Here is a 20,171-nt window from a genome sequence, read left to right on the forward strand (position 1 = left end):
TCTACAGGTCAAGTGACCTCTTCCCCACCCATTCCAACAGACAGGTTTGAAATCAGCTTGGACCCTGGAGAATTACTGATGGATGTCCCTTCCTCACATCACTGGGGAAGAGGTGCACAATGCCCATCAGTAACTCTGCAGTCTGCAGAATATTTTAAATATAACTGTTGTCAACCTGAAGACATTCTGAATTTTGTCAACAGAAACAACACTGTCAGATGCACTGCATTTTAACAGCTATGCTTTCTGACAGAACATACAGGTAAATAATTCCCAATCTCCCATACTTTGCTTAATTTGTTTCTGCTATCTCAAAGCAGACTATTACTGAGTTTATAAATCAAAGCATAGTGCTTCTCAACTGTATAACAATCTTAAGTGGACTGAACAATTTGGGGGTTCTGCAAACTATATACACAGAAGCTACTGATGAATAAAGACGTGCAAATATGCAGCACTGACAATTTTGTACGTGCTTGCCCCTTCTGAACACTGCCATTCTGAAACACTGATAAAAATACACTATGACTGAGATGCAGCCTAATGCCTTTAAGAAACTTAAGGAATTGCAGACACCTGAAACTGAATTAATGATATCCTTTGAAGAAGTGGGCTGTTATATTCACTATTGTACAGGCCCTTCAATTAGCTTTTCTCTTTTCTTTTCTCCCCCTTCTCCCCACTCCAAGACACTGAGTATACTGTGGATTATGAAGCATTATAATAATGAATAGTTGCTATGTGGAAAGCTTGCATAGTAAAATAAAGGAAGTACACTCTCCATAGTCTATCAGAGTAAGGAAGGAAGCTGAATCACTAATTTTAATTTTATCCCAAAATCACATTCCAGTACATTTTCCCCTACAATTTAATGGTAGAAAAAACATCGCCATTCCTCCAGAAAAACAATAGAACATTATCATCTCATGCTGGAGATATAACAATGTTATTTCAATAAAGACAATGCCAGATTCTATTCTCAGAAATGCTGGTTTAAATTCAAAATATCTCTACTGAAGTAAATTTAGGTATTTTGGATTTACACCAGTGTAACTAAGATCTTAATGTTTCCCAGACACTCATTGTAATGCATTCATTTGATAAATAAACAGGTATATTTAGATGTGTATATTGATTATTAGAGAAATAGCATGTGATCACATAAATAAAACCTCCTGTAATGCATACATGCGAGGAGTTAGAGTTAAAGTTATGCATTCAAACTCAATTTATATATCCTGACTCTTCATTAAGGTGTGTATATGCAATCAAATGTTTCATTATGTACGGGGTTTGTTAACTTTGCATACAATACTAATTAGAGTGGCAAAAGTATCCAGTACATTCCTGAAGTCATAAAGGACACAATTTACCTGTCCCATATTGGATGATTCAATGGGCCAGAAACTACATTGATCTGCAGCAGCTGAGGATCTGGCTGATAGACTATTCAGAAGACAATAGATTCACACTTCAGTTACTAGAAGTCATGTCCCTTACAAATTTGGGAACCATCACTACCACCCTACCTCTCTTTCTAGGGTTATATACTGTGTCCATCCCTGTGATACAGTAATGGAATGCCTGGTTTGAGACTTCAGGCACAACCCTCATCAAACACTGGTGCATAAGCTGCACCACCACAAGGATAGCCCATGGAGGCATTTTAACACCGCCGTTCCTCCCCTGCTTCCTTTTTACCACAGTGGGATTATGATTCACTGCGTTTTACAATACAGCATGCCCCCCCACCCATAACCCAAATGTGCTTTTAGCTACAATGACCAGCAAATCAGGGGTGGAACCAAGACTCTGCTCATTCTATATCCCTCCCCCCCTCACTGGTGCTGGTGTGGGGAGTAAGGAAGTATGTAGCACTTCTTTACTCCTACACACATAAATGCAAAATCTGAATAGCCCACTCAGGGATTTACTCCATTGCATATGTGCATATTCCAAGTTCTGGCCTTCCCCTCAGAGATTTGAAGTTTAATGTTTTTTCTATGATATTGTTCTATGTTTTTAGGTTATCAGACTGATAGCAACTGTTTGTAGAAGTAATAAGATCTTTGGATGTGGACAGAGTCTATGGCTGATATGAAGGATAGATTTAATGGGTGTTCTGGTTTTATGCCAGTCTGTAGGGAAGAATTGTTTACAACACAATGCTCATTCCAGGTCTTCCAAATGGTAGGTTTAGAAAAATAGAGACTTTGGATAGAGCCTGCAAAAAATATTTTAAGCATTTTCCCAGTCAAGTAATGAATGAAAGAATGCATGACTAAAAGTGGAAAGTGAAATATATTATCATATAATATTCCAGCACAAATTGAAAACAGTTGCTTGAAATATCTTTTTCTTCTTTAAGAGGGAGACATTTTCTTTGCATTTCATTTACACAGAAATGCTAAATATTTTTGCCAGAACATGATAAATTGAACATTAAGATGATGAATTCTATCTGGCATCAAGCAACTGAAGAGTACATTCTAATTAAAATTTTCTGGAAAGACAACTACATTATCCTTCTATTAAAGATTAATGTCCTTGATAATCCTACTTGTTTAGTATTCCACAGTAAATTATAAAGATACTTGCAAAAAAAAAAAAAAAAGGAATTGATTTAAGTTCATTAACTTTAAAAAAGTAATTTCAACAAAGCAATAGCAAAACAGTGTTTACTCATTTGAATACACTGATTGTATTTTATAAAGTAAGGAAAATACAAAGTTAATATTTTCTATAATGGGAGACATTGACATTTAAATATATAGGCTTTGATGGGCTTTCCTAACTCTTATTTTTTCATATCCAAATAAATACATAATGGATGAAAGATGTAGGGCTTAACTGATGAAAAACTTCTGAACTCAATGGGACTTATGGACATACTTATAGTTAAGCCCATGCATTCCTGAATTGAGACCTTCATGAGTGCAAAACTGGCAAAAGTTTGTTGTCCGCAATCCACAATCAGACTAATTGGGAAATCTATGAGACACTTTGGTCATGTCATTCCTTCCCGAAGAAGAGGTCATTTAGTATCTCCAGGTCCTATGATGTTATTAATCACCTCTATTATTTCATTGTATTTATATTTCAGTAGCACTCAAATGGTTCAATCAGGATCAGGGCCCCATTATCCTAGGGGCTGTACAGATACATAGGAAGACAAGATCCCTGTTTTGGAGAGCTTTCTCTCCTCTCTCTCTCATTCTTTTTGAGTTCCTAATTTTCAGCCAGATGTGCAAGGACATGTTTGAAGCTGGTGACCTGCTCAGCAAAAGAGCTGTACTTAAATATTAATTCATGTTGTATTCTGCTAAATTACTGTACCAATAAATAGATATTTTGAGATGAGCACTGAAGTCCAAAAATGTTTTCGTTAAAACTAGAGCTGGACAAATTACTCACATAAAATAATTTATTCAGCAAATTCAACTTTTTCTCTTGACATCTAACCCAAAGTGAATTAACCCAAAGTGTCATTTAGTCACCTAAGACCTTATCCAATACCATGGAAATTAATGGAAGGTCTCCCTTTGATTTGAATAAATACTGAATCACTAGTGATTTTAATGGGACCTAATCAATTATGAAAAGAAAAATTATTGACAATTACATCTACCACTTCAGTTTACTGTAAATTAAATTTTAGGCTGGTTTACTCAGTATGTTACATGACTCTGCACTGTATATCTGAGAGCATTTTGGTTCTGTAGCCTCAGACTTTCCCTGTTTGCCAAAAATATCATATTTTTACAAGAGAAGTTGGGAAAAAATCCAGCTTTTATAACTGTTTATATTGCTCATGATTGTCACAAGGTAATTTTGTTTCTATGTTTCAAGAGTCAGGACCCTGAAACTGGAGTCAAACCATACTCCACACTCCGGTGCAAAAGGGATCTAACAGGTATGATCAAAGATTGTCAAACAGAGGAGGGGCTTTTGTGTTTTGTTGATTTTAGAGATTTCATGCATAAAGGGAAATACTGGATGAGCTTTTCAAAGTCACCCCAAAGATTTTGACACCCAGTTCCCATTAAAATTAATGAGAATTGAGCATCCAAATCTCCAACATAGTAATTAAAATCTCAGCTGCTATAGAAAAAAAAATCCAACATGAGGAAAATGACATTGAAAATAAAGTTCCTTTCCCCTCAAAATGAATACAACTCCTTTAAAGAAACCCCATTAATGCATTTTCATCACATTGTTAAAGCTCCAGATTGAGTCCCTCTTTACATGGATTATATGTCTGTTATTTATTTTATACTGACCTCTAATTTATTTTCAGAAAACACCAACATTAAAAACACCGTATAACAATGTGAGCTGTAAAATCTTTACTGTTGCCTTTTTATCTCCCTCTTACATGGTGTTATAATTCTAGGTAGGAAGCTCTCTAGTGGTATGTCTACACTGCAATGTAAGCCCAGACTCAGACTTGGGCTTGAGCCCAAATCCTGTCTACACACAAATCTCTCAAACTTAGTCTCTGTCTCAGACCTAGGGTCCTAGGACCCTGGGGACATGGAGGATCCGAGACAAAATCAAGCCAGGACCCAGTGTTGCTGTAGCCCTGCTTGACTTGTGTCCTAGGAGTCCTCCAAAAGTACTCCACAATCACATGGTCAAATTCCTTCATCCTCTCTATCCCAAGAATCTCCAGTTGACTCTATTGAAAATGGAAGCAGCCACCCTTGGTGTACAGCAGCAGCTCATTTAGTCAATATTAATCCTTCCATTGTCTTCTGACCACTATCCTGCAAACACACCATTAAGAGTCTTCTGTGTTTGAAATGGAGATTGACCAGAACAATCCTTTCAAAGTGCACTACTTCATGGTCATAGAAGTACAGCCAAATTTGTTGAATCTCTGGTGTGAGGCCAGCAAAACTTTGGACTTTAGTAAAAGCACCACGGATGACCATGCATACCAGTAGATAGAGAAGAAGCTGGCAGCTTTGCAAATTTACCAGGCCAATGACCAGTGCAAGGAATGGATTAAGCAGCTCAAGAGTGAGTACTGACAAATTATCAGGCCTACATTATGCCTGTTTTATGTGGAGTTTGACTGGGTTCCTGGCACTGCAGTCAACATGGAGCCAACTGTGCTGCATGATGACCTGGTTAGCCAGGATGATGCCCTGCTGAACCGAGAATCCAGCATGGGGGAGCATGGGAGCCAGCAGCAGGCACCAAGTGAGGACCATGACTTCACTTAGTTGCTCAAACAGGTCCAAAAGTACACTCTGGATCTGGAGAAGCAGCAGCAAATTCTGGGTCCGTAGTTAGAGGAGGTGCTTGATGTAACTGCTGGGCCTACAGCAGTTGTGGAAGGGACCAACATCACCCCTAAGTCTGGTAAGATTCTGGCTCCACTATAATGTTTATTAATATAATAACGGGAGGGATTTCTGCTCTAAAAACCAGTGCAAAAGTTATGAAAAACTCCGGCTAGCACTGCGCATCCACTAATGGTGGATTGTATCCCAGTGCTTTGGCATCCCTCCTCCTCCCCACCACGTAGAGTTCTAAATGGCAAATAGGAAATGCAAACAGTAAAGAACACCTTTAAAGAGTATTTTTACTGGAATGTTGCAAAATATTTGATAGTGGCATTCTAGCTTCTTAAAAATAATAACCTTAGATTGCTATGCCCCTAGGATTGCCACTCTGTACCACTCTATGGAGCCACCTGGAAAGAGTGCACTCTGTCCATGTATTTGGGGAAATGTGTTCCATTTTCAAACCTAGTCCATTTCAGTTAGCAGTAGTCCATGAAATCCACAGATGACAAAAATCATGTGTCCCAAGTACAATTGGGGTTTGAATTTTTGTCCAGAAATGTGACAGGAGCAGGGAGGAGGAAGCCTATGGAGTACTGCATGTTTGCATGCAGCCAGAACAGGATAAATCACATGGAAGCTAATGCAGCATCCTTTTGATTCCCTCACAAATTCTGACCCAATGCCCTGTGCTGATAGTGGCAAACTTCTCCTGAAGCAGGAATTTCAGATAGTCAGTCACATTGCAGGGAAGGGCGTATTTTCCAAGGCTATCTCAATAGCTGACCAGCGCACTCCACTCATAGTTGTGCTGTTCAGTCACAATACATTTGAACACTTTGGATGCACACATTGCTGGTTTCCCATTACCAGCTTGGAATAACATGTCCCTTTGCTGATACGGCACCACAAGAACACGTACGTCCTCCAAAATGGAAAAAAAACAGTAAATGACAGAAAAACATATTTGTAGCGAGGCCACTTACTGACCCCTCAAATCAAGTAGTAGTGTAATTTTTATAAACAAAAACAGTTTAGAATTTTGAACTTCCATTGTCTCTGCACTTTTTTAACTACGATTAACCAAGCTGTGCCCACAAAGAGTCTGTGGACTGAAGCATCCCTTTCACAATGTACAGTTTTGAAATCCAACCTTTTATGTCCTTGAAAATCCACAATAATTATTTCTGTGTTCCTCCACTGAACTATTTGAGACAATAACTCTCTGTGTATGTTCCTATTGCAGGCCCCTCAACCTTCACTATCTGCAGTAGCTCCACAACTCAACCACCATGAGGAACAAGCCTGGCCCAATGTGCCTGCATGGTCATTTCAAGAGGAAATGTTTCCATGATGGACATCTGGTTGAAGTTCTGGAGAGAGCCAGGCAGCCGGTCCTGTACCAGAAAGAGAGGAACTTAAGACTAGAGAAAAGGCATGCTGAGATGCAGGAGAAAAGGCTAAGGCTCATTTCACAGCTTGAGGACAGGGTTTCAGTCCAGGAGCAAGCACTTGCCACACAGTTCCTGGAATAGGATCGGCGGCTAAGGGTGATCAGGGTGCAGGACTGGCCCTTTCATAGAACAGCACTCTGTTGCCTCTCCCACACCAAGATCTGTTTCCCACATGACATACCCTCAGTCCAGAAACAGCTTGGAAAATTCCATGGCTGGGTGGCTCATGTAACTGGGACCCATGAACAGCTGGGCAGGGCAACTTAACCCCAGGCAGTGCTCCACATTGACCCGCTCTCTTCTTCTGATGCCAAGAGCACGAAAAGAAGAGAAAGGAGAATGGGGACTAGGGAACATGCAGCAATAGGGGGGTTTCACTGGGTTTGCACTTGTTCATGCACTTTTTTGTGTGTTTTGAAAAGGTTCTGTTGTAACTGGTCTCTTGATGTTGTGATGGCAGCTGGTCTGCCTGGCACTGGGTGGCTTTTGTACTGTTCTAACATGTGTTTATAAATAAAGCTTTTTATATCCTAAAGGAGGTTTATCACCATCATTGCATCTCATCATACAATCAGTATTTGAAATAATAATGTTAAACACATGACCAGGAACAATTAGGAACACTATTCCCCTAAATAGCTAGGTAGAGCAATCCACACTTCTATCAGTTTCTTATATGAATCCATATGGTGAATTATCCCTCCCACTAATTTCATAATTCATCATGTGTGACATGCTGTACCCCACCTACACCCTTATAGTGTGATTTATGTATCATTCATGTTCACCTTTATAGTGTAACTGTGTATTGTCTAATGCAAAGTATATCATGTAAGGTGTTTCTGGAATGCTCATGACATACTGAACATTATTGTTATGGTAGTATGTTTCCTGCAATGTCATACATATGTACAGATATGAAACTCGGCTATGTCATATCTCCACTTGTGTGACTCACATGGCTTGAATAGATGCAGACAAACATAAAGCTGAGAGTTCATGCCTCACAGAGGCATGCATAGAGGAACAATGGACTGGTCTGAGCACCTGATCAGGCGACGCTTATTTGACTCAAGTGAGGGAAATCATGCCCATTGCCAGACATCATCGATCACCAGAGGGGGTGTCAAGGAAACTTGTTAAAAGAGAGAACATCTTTGTCTTTGGAGCTCTCTCTTGGATTCCATCTTCTAAGCAACATCAAGGACACTGACTGACTGCCCCGGGAGGTGGAGGGGGCCTGGCTGCAAGAGTCATCTCAGAGAGCTTGTGGGTAAGCTAACATCAAGGACTGAAAAGCTACTGCAATATTAAGTTTAGTTTAGGATGTGTATTACCTTTTATTTAATAGTGATCAAATCCTTGATTCATATTAATCTCATGATTCATATTAATCTGATTTATAATCACTTAAAATCTTGATTTAGTCAATTTACTTATTTGTTTGTTTTATCTAAAACAGTGCATGTGGATTGAGTGTGTGTAGAGACTTTATTTAGAGTGACAGAGCTGGTGCATATCAATTTATTTGATAAATTGACGAACAATGTAATGAGCTTGCAGGGTGCAGTGTACAGCACTGAACTCTGTAAGATGGCAGTTCCCAGGGCTGCATCTCGGACTGGGGGTATTTGCTAGGGGTCAATCCCATGAGTGGCTGGCCAGAAGTGCTCCTTCACTAGGTCAGGGACCGATTACTCACAGGAGGCTGGGCATGGGCTGACCCAGGAGTGGGTGGTCCATACAGCAAAGCAGGGTAAGTCAGGGCCCACGAGTGAGGGATTGGGGTAATAGCTACACACCAATCTAGATTGCAGGGGTGGAATGTTACATCATATCCTTCATCAGTACAGCATCTGGCAATCAAGCCCCCCCTCAGCAGTGAATCCCTCCCGCCACCTCAGTTAGCCCCATCTGCCTTACAAGCACATTCATAAAGGTACTATGCCCTCTGTTCAGTTGGGCCATCCAAGTCCATGAAGTCGGAGCACAAAGCATCCCTGATTCTGCCCAGGTGCATCTGGCTGAGTGTATCTATTCAGCAGCACCTTGCTATCATAGCTCCTTTCAGGGGGAAATGGCTCACCGCTGGCTTCAGCAAGGCACAGTAACACAGACAGCATTGATGACACTGGCATCCAAATGAGTCTGTAAACATCTTCAATGGGATTTCAATCTGCTAAAAGTACATTCAACAATCATTCCACACCTATGATTAAACCATTTTTTGTCAGGGCCTCTGAATTCAGGGTATGGTTTCATGAATCAAGGCAGGATCCCCCAGAATAAAAATTGGGACAGTAACTCCATTTATGACAATATCATTGGGTAGGAATGTGTCCCAACCTGTCCATGAATGTAGACTCTCGCTAGGCAAAATACAATAGCATCACAAACTTTCCCAGGGTAGCCAACACTGACATTCATAAAGTGATCTCTGTGGTCCACAAGGCCCCGTGTAACAATGAAGTAGTACCCTTTGCATTTTATGTACTCCTGTTCCTTGAGGAGGGCAAACTATGGGCACATGAGTTTAGTGCACAGTTTAGGAGCACAGTTTAGAAACCCAACTATCTCAAATCCAGCAATTACAGCAGGAATATCTTTTAAGTCCGACAGCTTGGGATAAACCACATGCCTGATTGCCTCAGAAACCTCCGCTACCACTTTACCCACAGTTGACTTTCCAACACCAACTGGTTAGCAGTGGACCTGTAGCAGTCTGGGGTAGGCAGCTTCCAAATGGTTATAGCAACCTGCTTCCATACTGGCCAGGCTGGCCTCTGGTGTGTGTCTTCAACCTAGAGGGTCAGGGAAAGCTGCTCATAAAGCTTAATAAAGGTAGGGATTTTTGTGAAAAAATCATGGACCTGCAGCTGGTTATCCTAGGTTTGCCTGACAATGTGGTCCCACCAAACTGTGCTTGTGGCCCTGAGCCAGAACACCGATCTACGGAGGGAGCCTCAGCAGCTATACTGAGTGTACTGAGCAGCATCAGCCAGTGCAAGTCTGCCATGCCTGGATACTCCTCCTCCTCCTCTGCTGCCTTCTACTCCTGCTCTATTATAAGTTGTGTCAGATGCCTTTGGTGCATCAGAAAACAGTGCTAAAATGTCCATCGGCACCTCAAGGAAGCTCTGCCCGTTTCCTTACACAGGAGCGAAAGCACAAGGAAGAGAGTTTGTTGAAAAAGTGTCTTCTCCATGGTGCTCAGCAGGCTATCGTTAGTGGTCTGTACAATCTTCCTGTAATGTGCAGGGTAGTCAGTAAAGTTTTCCCACAGTGCAACTTGGTCAAAGAGCTACAGCAGCCACATTTCAGGAGGATACGAGGGAGTCTGTGATATAGTTGGTTTGATATGAGAGTGTGTGCTGCAATGTGGATGCCAGAGCCCCAAGTTTGAGCCCTGGTTAGAAAATTCTTAACATTGGGTTAACAATCAGTGTAGACGCTGAAAGCGCAGGGATTTTCTAACATGGTTCAGGTGACTCAAGTCCTACTAGCCTTGGGCTCACAGTGCAGTCTAGACATATCCTCAGGCTACATCTACACTATGAGTCAGGTGTGTAATACTCGTGCTATGTTTCAGGTGTGTTTGTACTCAGGATGGCTGCTACCCATACCACTGCGACTATACTGTTATCTATGCTCACGCTAGCTCAGGGAGAGATACCACAAGTACGTGTACATGAGCAGGAGAAACAATGTTTTAATTATACCACATTTTGAAATATCAGATCTTTAGTTTCATGTACCAAGAATGGCCCTAATCATGTAATGGGTTCAGGTAGTGGTGTTTCCTTACTGCTAGAATGAGTTCTGGTGAGTGCAATGAAACTCCAGGCAGTTGTAAGGATCAATGCTAGAGAAACATGCTGCAGATTAGGGTACTATGCAAACAAAAGGGTAAATGTATGTACAAATTAGGTACTCAGGCACATAAAGAAGTACCCGATTTAGTGTGCAATTAACCATGTTTGTATGTAAATGCTATCGATTATCATGTTAATTCACACATTTTATAGATGCAATATTAGTAGTGACTTTGGGAAATGTGTCCCTTTCAAGCGAGTTTGTTGATTCCCATATGCAGCTATTGCTGCTGCATTAAACTGTGAACCATATATTCTTAAGACTAAGAAGAAGAAACATGGCTAGTTTTATAACTTGATAATAGCAAATGTAGTTTGTCACAAATTCACAGAAATGTGTAAGTGAAATTCACTCTAAAGGTCCAAAAAAAATTGGGCCATACACCACTGATGCCCTCTTCTGAGGATTTAAGAGATGCTAGTCCTCTGCACATTAATTAATGTCACTCTAAATGAAATTTAACTATAGCAATAAATGACCTTAAAAACAATTATTTTAACATATATTTTCTAGTGAAAACTATAGACAAAGTGATTGATATAAACCATCTGATAGAAAATCTCTCTGCCTTGTTTTGGTGCTGAAACCAAAATGACATAATTTAAAAACATATAAAATATTTACATTTAAAACCTATAACTTAAAGGCTTTTGAACATTATCATGATTATTTATACTGGACTTAGTTATAAGATTAACTTGGTATGTGAGTATAATGCCTTAACTTTCAATTCCATTAAAAGAATCTTATAGTCCAGTGTTTTGAAAAGTGACATATCACTTAGAATGCCTTTGTAACAGATAATTAGAGGTGTTCACTTTTTGAAAATGCTTCGGCTATGAAAAGAGCAAAACTGTAAACAGTGTTTAGAATGGAACAGAAGAAAGGAAAAAAAAGTGGAATAAACACATAACTTTGGAAGTGATCATTTCAGTGCAGTGGAACGGCTTGAATTTAATCCAAATTGGTAAATATCATCCATGTTGATTATGTGCAAAAATCTATTCAAACTTTACTACAAACAAAAAAATGTAATCTTCCAATATTGTGTCCACATTTGCTTTAACATCAGAAATAAATACCACATGTAAGCCCTTTCTTGTTTGGTTTTGCTCTGTTCTCAGGATGTCATTTGTGTATTTTCTGAAGCTCAGTCTTGGCTTTTGTAAAATTTACACCTATCAGGTATAAAAGAATGCTAATTTTATATATTTGACATTAAAGAAAATATGTTCAAGTTATTGCTTTAAAACTATTGTGTTTAAGTCAAAAGACCTGTAAAATATTCACGATTGTTTTGTAGAATTTTGCATGAAAATTCTACAGTATTTACTGATGTCATGTAATCCTAATACACAAGTACTTCCAATGACATCAGTAGGACTACTCATGTGAGTATGGACTTTTGAGGATAGGGATTACATTTTGTAGAATGGCTGCCAATGTAAAGTGAGGATGCCAGCCAATATCCAAATGTTAAAGCAGCTTTTTGAGGGAAGATAGTCTGCTCAGAATTCCCAGGGGCAAATTAAAAGATGTTAAATTTCTGTGGTGACTGGTACTCACACAGACGACAACAGGAAAGGGCAAGAATTACATCTGCTTTACTTGCAGATGAAATTCAAGATTCATACAAATTCATATATTTTAAGGAGAAATCATCTAGTCTGACATAGTTTATAACACCGGCCACAGAATTTCACACAATCACCAATGAATAGAGTCATGTAACTTGTGTTTGACTGAAGACGCCTACTAAAGATATGTTCCCATCTTCTCATTATGCTTTTCAACAATGCTACTACCTGCTCCTGGGGTTAAGTGATGATCCAGTAATTATGAGGTAGGTGAGTCTATGGCTCTTAGAGCTTTCTAATTATATCCAATTATGTCTTGAAGTCTAACTTCAAGCAAAGCTTTGTGTGGTTTCAATAGGCAACTAAAAATTAGGATCCGTAGTTGAAACTTATCTGAACTAAATGAAACACTTTGTTATCAATTATTGGAGAAGAAATCTCTTGAGAACAATATTTCTTATGAGTTTTCCGATACGTCCTATCTCTGACTGGGCTTCAAGTATCATAACATTTTCTCATAGAGTTTTGAATGTCTTGTTTCTGGAACACAGTAATGAAAATAAAAATGAGAGTTTTTTGTTGAATGTCAAAATAGCATTTTAGGCTCAGTTTGAAAGCTAGGTATTATGATGAATTGGGAATACGTCTGTATACTTTATGTGTATATGTATTATGTGTGATAATATGAATCCTATGTTTCTGTTTCAGGCTGCAAACTCCATTTTGAATGTGTAGGCTTTTACCTTCTCTGTGATACATTTTCCTCCATGTTGAGTTGAAAATTCCAAAGAATGGTGGCAAAAGAATAACAATTGCTGACTTTTAACATACCCAGTCCTTTGGAATCAATACACACTAGACAAAAAAACTGGGCCCTACATTGAGAAAACTGGTTTAGCAGTGGAGAAGTCACCTTGGCAATAAAGTCACCTGACTGGGGAAGCTGGCAAGGGTCTCACCTGACACAGGGAGCTGAAGGTTTTTAAAGGTCTGAAAAGGTCTGCTTGGGGAAGGAGCATTTTCTGCAGTCCATGAGAGACCACTCTCCACATAACAGCCTGCATAAGGCACGGGACACCGACCTGCCTTCATGGTCCCAGATGGTTTGCCCGGGACTCACAAGAGTAGAGAGAACTAGAAAGTGAGGGACACTGCAATGGCAAATGTTAATTGATTTGTATGATTTGCACTTTACACAATTAAGTATAAGAGAACACAAAGGTGTTTGACTGTGCAAAGTGTTTGTGTTGACTGTTTCACAACTATTGCATGCCCCTGAGAGAGTTAAGCAGTAGCCAGAAACTTCAGACCTATGAGATGGAGTTCTGGGAGAGAGGTGTGTTTAAGTAACTGGGTATTTTAGAGGTCCTGGTGTCTAGGGGAGGTAGGCTGAGACTAAGTCAGTGCTCAGGAAATGCTCCAGAGAGGCCAAGGTTGGAACCAGTGTTGCAGATTGCTGAGATTTCAGAAACTTAACACACTCCAGGAGATCCAGAGCACTATTGGATCCTATTGGATAAGTGGTAGGGAGCACTTGCTAGAAACTGTGATATATGGCAAGTTAAAGATATGTTACAGCATAATATGTTTTTAGTATCTCAACGAAATAATCTATACTCAATATTAACTTGCTGGGTTTAATTCTTCTCCAAGACGCAAACATTGAAGTTAGGAGTAACTTCAGTGAAGTCAATGGAGTTACATCATTAGTAAAACTGCTGTAAATGAGAAGAAAATCAGGCCCAATTTAAGAAATCTCATAGAAACAAGCAAAATCTTTCTTTTTTGGGGGTCTTTTTTTTGCAATTCATTCTCTTACTTTCTCCAGCACATAGACTGTGATACAGAGATACAACTAGAGGTCTAAAGCTGAGTTATACAAAACAAGTATAGGGTTTCTTGTGAAATTTTACAGAAATCCAGACAGAGTATTTCAGTTTTAGCTATTTATACTTATTTTCAAAACAAGTAGCAACTTTTTTCCAGTGAAATGACTGAGTCATAAATATTCAAGCTAAAGATCACATCATGTGCTTATTCACAGAGCCATTAAAAATATAGTGTGTGATAGTTTGATTTTAAATGCAAAAACTTGGCATGCCACCATAATTACTGTTACTATCATTATTAATTTGTATTGTGGTAAAGCCCAGAGACCCCATCGTATTAGGTGCAGTTCACACATATAACGAAAGAGCTGCATCTGTACCAACAAGCTTACACTCTAATTAGTAATTTACTAAGGGCATTCTATTACTGCATAACCAAGGAGAATTGGGTAGTTTTTTTCTAGGTTGTATGTATCTAGGTGGAAGAGGCACAGGAATACAGCTGAGTCAAAAACATTTTTTCAGTTTGCTGGCAATTTCAAATATCAAAGAAAAAATAATTGCTCTGCTTTTGTTCAAAACAAAAAAAAATGGCAAATTGAAAACTTAGAAAAAAAATGGTTCGGGTCAAACAAAACATTTAGTTTGACAAAAATCAAAATATTTTGTTTTGATTGAGCTTTTTTTTAAAACATGGAATTTTTATAAATAAAATTAAAAGCAATTTTGAAACAGTCGTTTCAAACCAAAAATCAAAACGTTTCTCATGAAATCAGGCCACTTATAATTTTTCAGATTTTTTTTTTCAAAACAATTAGGCGAAATTGATGCAAATTTGCAAAATGTTCGGGTATCAACAAATCTGCATTTTTTGCTGAAAAAAAGTTGTGTGTCAAAGTTTTCACCTACCTTTCTACTGAAATATACTATGCCAACAAAGAAAATACAAAAAATATTTCAGTTATGATGTCGGAAAAAATACCAGTCAAGATGCCATGACATATTGTTTCCGTCAACAAGTTTACTAGATAAAGTGTTAAAACACAGGGACTGGTGAATATTCTGAAACCCTTTAATGAACGACAACTCCATTACCTCATATAGTCAGTTAAGAAAAAGAAGAACTTTTATTGTAGTAAGTGCCAGGCATGAATAGCATAAGTAGATCTGCCTGAGTGTTCTGTTGCTAAGCTTTGCAGAATTCCAGTCAAAATCCTCCACTAAAATAGCCTTGGTTTTTATAGCTAATATATTAGTCAGAAGAAAGCACCTTTTTTATTAAATGAATTTAGTTTACAATATTTAATCTTTCAAACTTTTTAAATTGCTATAAGTTGTGTTTTATTTTAACTCAGAACATTGCTACACACCCCAATTACCATTGCACTTTCAATATGTTGCTGTGTTTTTTCCCCAGTTCACAACAAATTGCCATTCCCCCTCCTCTTCCCTCCGTGGCTACAAGCCTATGGAATAGCACTACTTATTGTCACATCAGGGGTACTTTCAGATGTTGTATCCTACTCACCATTCGATTTTTTCTCCCCATCTACGGTTATATGACACAAATTCTACCTGAGAGATTATTTTGAAAAATCTGTATGAACATTACTCTGTGTCAAAGAAATAAGAAAAGAAAAGTCAAAATCATGGAGATTAAGTCAATGATAGTGATCACTTTACTAAAAGTTACCTAAAGAAACAAATTTCACTCTCCATTAGCTTAGTACACAAAGGAAGAAGAGACACAATATATTCTCACTAATTCCTTTCTTCTGATGGCCTTTTACAAAAGTGTTCCCTCAGTTACATACGGCAGTTATGTACTTCCTGGCACATTATGCCTCCTAATTTTATTTTAGGTCAACGATAAACTGATTATCTGTATTTTTTGTAGTGGAAAAGATTAGAATTAAAGAAAATGCAAATACTAGGCAGGATCCTACTGTACAACTGAGCAGCTTCCACTGGAACAAATTCAACCTTAATATAAGAAGATTCACATACATTAATGTTGATGGTCTTAATCCTTATAACATTGACTCTCAAACTGGGGGTCACAGTGTGGTTATGTGGGGGTCGCAGGCTGTGAACCCCAATGCCGGACAGGCATGGGGCTGTGAGCTCGGAGCACTGCCAACCGCGGAGCTGTGAGTCCTGACCCTGGCCAGGTGCAGAGCTGTGAGCCTCCCTGCTTCCTCCCGGTGGAGGAACATTGTGGGTGGGGGCGAGCGGTGACACACAGATAATGCTCACCCACCTACCAACGTTCTTCTGTGTCCCCATAGGTGGCTGTGAGGGGGGAGCGGCTGCTCTCTGCCTGCCTCTTACGCTCCCTCCTGCTCACAGCCCCCTAAGGGGCATGGAGGAGCAGCATTCAAGGGGGGGAGGGGAGAGCAAGCAGCAATAGCAGCTGCTCTACGCATGCAGGTCAGTTTTACCAGGTGGAAAGGGGGGGAAAGCGCAAAGGGGGGGGACACCACTGGGGACCTGGAGGGTGCCCAGGGGGGTCATGGGGTCACACTCAGAAGCTTGCTCTGTCAAATGAATCACCAATACAAAAAGTTTGAGAACCACTGCCTTACACTAAGGCAAGATTTGGCCCATTCAGGCTCTGTAACAACTAAATCCAAGAATAACTAGTGATTTGGGGCATCTTGTTTTATGGGTGCTAAACTTGAAACATCTAAAAGGGACTCTGACATTGATTGTCAGAACATGATTAGACCGTTTAAAGGCATCTCACATTGGGCACCCTAAAGTGAGGCATTCAAAATCTGAAAGTTTTTACCTAAAAATTCACACATTTTTTAAAAAAAGGAGGGGGAGTAGGTGCTAAATTCTCCATTTCAGCTGCTTTATAATTTAAAGGCAAGTTATTAAGTCTGTGTTGCCATGAGCATACTGGGACTTCTTTTGTGGGAAAAAATGAAACGGCATTATGGCCGTTCAATAATTTAAGCATTGATAAAGTAAAAGTCAGCGTCTGATGTACTACTGTTAGGTCACTTATGTCCATTCTCTCACCACTTTTGAAAGACTTCTCATCAAGAGACCTATAACTAATGGTAAGAATGATTTGGGAAAACTACATGTTTAGTTTTTAGTGTTTAGTGTTAGACTGAGATGTATTGTTTTTTAACTGAACATATTCACAAGTCTAAGCTACTTATTTTCTAGTGAAATGTTTTTCTATTAAATCAGGTCAGACACTATTTTGTTTTCCATTTCCCACAAGCTTCACACAAGTACTATATTTTGATGATTTATTAATCAATAGAGTGAATGAAGAAATGGAAAATAATGTATGTCTCATATTAATGCAAGAAGCAGGCAAGTTTACAGGCTCATATCTGGGGAAGACTAGGCTAGATTTGACTTCAGTTGTATCAAAATCACTCCAGATTTGCACAAGTAACTAGATATCAGCAGACTGGATCGTAGGTGGTCAGGCCTAGTGATTGGAGTCCAAATGCCAGAGCCAAAAGTCGAGACAGAGTTAGAATCAAAATCGAAGGTTGGGACTGAAGTCAGAATCTGAATGCCAGAACCAAGGGTTGAGGCAGAGCTGGAATCAGATCCAAGGGTCAGATCTAGATTACCAATAGTCAGGGAAGGCAGGAGCAGGATTAGAACAGGATGGGAACAAGGTTGGAGCAGTGGAGGAGCAAAGCAGGGCTTGGAGAGATAAGTGCAGGGAGGCAAAGAGTCCATTGAGCAACCAAGGAGCTACTGATGTCACTAAGATTAAGAACCAGCCTGTTGCCTTACTCAGTCAATCAAGCAGGATGGTTCATCAGGGAGCCTAACTGGCTTGTTAGTGCATCAGAAGTACTGAGCAGGCACACCTGAGGGCCCTTACTCCTGTCAGCCTTCTTGCAACATGGAGGGACTGATGCTGGTGTTTGCCAGATTGTAGTGGCAGGTTGCATTATGGCATCGTTAATTGGCAAAGCTATTTTAGTATTGGCAGTAGTGTGTAGTATCTGGAGTAACTTCTATTGAATCTCCTCGACTTCTTATAAGCGTATGTCTTGCGATGATGCTACCCGTTTGAATAAATCCTGAAATTGAAATCATCCACTGTGATCAGAGGAGGAGGCATTACTGCTTCATCCGGTGACGAGAATGAGTTGTGGGCAGGGGAAGTCTCCTCCTGCACGCTGTCATCTGATGTTTCAAGGATGTTATCATGGGCAGGTGACTGTGAAACAGGCTTGTCAGATGTTATGGACGATGTTGATGGCATGTGTTGCTGTGAGATGTGCCTGGATCTCTTGTGCTATGTGAGCGGGAAGATCTCAGTGAGAATCTTCATTTGTTCAATCATGGTTTTCTTGATTTGGGACAGTGATTTAAGTGAAGCTATAGATTTTCTTCAGGGAGGATGGATATGGAGAGAAGACTCCCTCATGTGAGCTTTCCTCGTTGTCACTTGAAAGTGGAATATGAATGGATGAACTAGAATATTGTGTTGCCTGAATACAAGGCAATCTATCTGTACCGTAGAGTGGAGAGTGAGAAGGAGTGTCTTCCTGTGCGCAGTGCCAAGAGTGTATTGGTGCTGCTGCTGGTGCCCAGGTTGAGTGTTCTCTCTTTGTGATTATCGATACCGCGGTTCTAGGTTTCTCTTTTGTCAGTGCCGATGGTGGTGACTGCACCAAGGGCGGCGGCGTGCATGTTGGTGCCGCTTTCGGCACTGATTTCGCTGGTGTAGAACATGCCATAGCTGGTGCCATTTTTTGGCTCGGTGCCGATGATGTCTTGGTTCCGGCAGTGCTGGCAGAGGTAGATGCCATAGTTGAACTCTCCCTTGAGGTGGATGCTATGGAGGGTAAAGACCTGGCTGGAGACCTCTTCACTTTTGGCACGTCTCTAACAGGCGAGGTAGTGCCTGTCTCTTTCTCCAGTCTCAGACTCAGCGGTAGGCTGTAGGGATTTCTCCATTAAAATAAGTTTGAAGTGGAGATCCCTGTCCCATTGAGTATGTGCCTTAAGCTTGGAACAATGCATACACTTAGCCGGGATATGGCCCTCTCCTAGGCACCTTACACAGAGATCATGCCCATCTGAATCGAATAGCTTCTCTGCAGGACTCGCACCTCTTGAATCCTGGTGAACCCGGCATTTTGAACTTTGTGGGAAGATGATCCTTCCTCACTAAGTATACTAATGTGAGGAAAGAATAATACATTTTTCAATTTTTTTTAAACTATAAACAATATCTATCTTAACTAAAAGTTACTATGACTAAGGTCGGTAAATTCCTTGGTTTATACTAAGGAGAAAGGAGTGCTGCAGAGCTCCGTCTCAGGCCAGGGATGGTTGATAAGGAACTGAGGGAGCCAGGCCACGCGAGCGGTGGTTAGGGCATCAACAGCGCCGCGAGACACCATCCGCTCATATGCGGCCTGTACAGGTACTGCTGCACAAATCTCTGATCGACAGCGCTGGGGTGCATCAACACCTGAAGCACCCACAGAGACAACACTCAAAGAAGAACCATCTTTTCTCCCACACCTATATGGAGCTGGGTAGGGCAGGGTAATTCTAGTAGTAACTCTGGTAGGGATTAGCTGAGAAGGTTAATTCATTCCTGTGTAATTTATGTCATCACTGGACTATTTGAGTTGATCTTGGTCTGTTTATTATTGTATTATTAAAAGATTGTCAAATGTACCCAGAATGTTAGATGATTTTTGTTTGTTTGTTTTCCAGACTACTGAAAATCTAAATCAATAAATAATTTAATCTAGCCTGAGATGTTTGCTATAAATTGTGTATTTAGTAATAATCTTATAGATACACAATATTATATTGCCTGCCTCACTGTCACCTGCCACTATTATTTTCTGACTGATTTGCTTTGCCATTCTCTTTAAATATCCATGAAGACTTGGAAGAAATTGTTGTCTTAATATTGTTTTATATGGCACCTAATAAGTGTCACCAAATACTTTTTCTATCCTCATGACCTGTTGGAGGCTATAAATTCCTTCCTTGATCATTTTCTTAATTATGAAAGGCATGATGGCTTCTGTTAAGTTTCAAGGAATCTTTCACAATGTCAGGGAGGAATTAAGTATCTCCAAATTGTGCACTCTCACAAATTACTAATGAAGAAGCATCTTAGAGAAAAGTACTGCA

At 39.8% G+C, this 20,171-nt stretch overlaps 2 long non-coding RNA genes across 4 annotated transcripts in view; one reads left to right on the plus strand and one right to left on the minus strand.

Annotated features, from left to right (window-relative positions):
- Positions 1-6,720, plus strand: part of LOC137166286 (uncharacterized) — a 34,316-nt gene extending 27,596 nt beyond the window's left edge. The window contains exons 2-3 of the long non-coding RNA XR_010923628.1: positions 3,850-3,913; positions 6,538-6,720. This is a non-coding gene — a long non-coding RNA (uncharacterized lncRNA). The remainder of the gene's footprint in view (positions 1-3,849; positions 3,914-6,537) is intronic.
- LOC137166276 (uncharacterized) overlaps positions 1-20,171 on the minus strand; it is a 112,139-nt gene that overhangs the window by 30,533 nt on the left and 61,435 nt on the right. The gene's annotated exons all lie outside the window — the stretch shown is intronic.

Source organism: Emydura macquarii, unplaced genomic scaffold (assembly GCF_026122565.2).
Source record: "Emydura macquarii macquarii isolate MOO-44397 ecotype Brisbane River unplaced genomic scaffold, CSIRO-AGI_Emac_v2 contig_2825, whole genome shotgun sequence".
Lineage (NCBI taxonomy): Eukaryota > Metazoa > Chordata > Testudines > Chelidae > Emydura > Emydura macquarii.